Below are 1972 nucleotides of genomic sequence, written 5' to 3' on the forward strand. Positions count from 1 at the left end.
GCAAAATACTTTCGATGGGTAAATACTCTCAAACTAAATACTGTATAATTTAGGATAAATTTAGAGAATTACACTCACCTCAACTTACTTTACCACAACTCACTTCACCTCTCCTTTAATCAACTCACCACATACAAACTCACCACACCTCACCTAAACTACACCTTCTACTGCTACACCAAAATCCACCAAATCTTACCTCACCATAGTTGAATTCATCACATCCGTTCTCACCACACATCACCTAAACTCACCACACCTCAATTTGAGAACTGTTGCGGGATTTGAGAGATTCTCCAGACTAAATCAGAATTTTCAAGACTATTTCGGGGTTTTCGGGACTATTTTGGGATTTTCGAAGCTATTTCGTAATTCTTTAGGAATTTAGGGTTTGAGATTTGTGGGATTCTCGGAACTAATATCGGGATTTTCGAGACAACTTTCACAATATTTATGTATTTTTGCAACCAGTTTCGGGATTTTTGGGACTTTCGGGATTCTCGGAATTAATAGCGGGAATTTCGGGAGAATTTCGAGATTCTCGGGATTTTTGGGACTTCTGGACTATTTTTGGATTTTTATGACTAATTTCAAGTTTTTGGGACTGTTTCGGGATTTTCGGTACTTTGGGACTTTCGGCAGCATTTTGCAATTCTCGGGAGTAATTGCGAAATTTTAGGGACTCCGGGACTATTTTTCGATTTTTTGGACTTATATCGGGCTTTGGGGACTATTTCCAAATTTTTGGGGATTATTTCGGATTTATGGAGTTATCGGGCTTCTCGGGAATATTTTCGGGACTGTTGGCACTTTCGGGGCTATTTAGGGATCTTTGGGACTAATTTCGGATTTTTGGGACTCCCGGGACTATTTCGGGATTATCGGCTAATCGACTAATTTAGGCTATTTGGGACTTTTGGTTCAATTTCGAGGTTGTCTTGAGTAATTTCGGGATTTTTGGGACTTTCAGGACTGTATCCAGATTTTTGGGACTATGTCGGGATTCTCAGGAATAATTTCGGATTTTCGGGGTTATTTCGAGATTTTTGGGACTTTCAGAACTACTTTTGGATTTTTGGAACTAGCGGGACTATTGCGGGATTTTTGGGACTATTTCGTAATTATCGAAACTGATTTCGGGATTTTTGGGACTTTTGGGAGTATATCGATTTTTTGGGACTTCTTTTGGATTTTTTAGACTTTCGGGACCATTTCGGGGTTTTCAGGAGCATTTCGGTATTTTTGAACTAATTTCGGATTTTTGGGACTTTCGGGACTATTTCTCCATTTTTGGGGAAAATTTAGGAATTTTGGGACTTGCAGAACTATTTAGGGATTTTTGGGACTTATTTCGGATTTGTACAACTTTCGGGACTATTTCGGGATTCTCGGACCAAATTTCGGGACTGTTGGGACTTTCGATGCTTTTAGTGATTTTTGGGACTCTCGGGACTATTATCGGGAGTAATTTAGGTATTTTTGGTACTTTCGAGACTATTTCCAGATTTTTGGGACTTATTTTGGATGTTTGGAACTTTCGGGTCTATTTCGGGATTGATGGGAGTAATTTCGGGATTTTTTGCGAATTTCGGGAGTATTTTTTTTAATTTTTGGGACTATTTCGGGATTCCCGGAACTGATTTCAGGACTTTCGGGATTATTTAAGAATTTTTGGGACTGCCGGGATTAATTTGAGATTTTCGAGACTACTTTGGAGCTTTCGGGACTTCCGGGATTCCTGGGACTAGTTTCGGGAATTTTGGGACTTTCTGAAATAGTTTCGAAAGTCTGAAAGTTCCTAAATTAGTCCCAAATTCCCAAATGGTCCTGAAAGTCTCAAAAATCAAAAAATAGTCCCGAAGGTCCCAAAAATCCGAAATTAGTCCCAAAAATCCCTAAACGGCCTCAAATGTCACAAAACACTAAAATTAGGCCCAAAAACAAAGATAGTCCCGGGGTGCTAAAAATCCTG

Source organism: Rhagoletis pomonella, unplaced genomic scaffold (assembly GCF_013731165.1).
Source record: "Rhagoletis pomonella isolate Grant_MI unplaced genomic scaffold, Rhpom_1.0 Rhpom_scaffold_00001, whole genome shotgun sequence".
NCBI lineage: Eukaryota > Metazoa > Arthropoda > Insecta > Diptera > Tephritidae > Rhagoletis > Rhagoletis pomonella.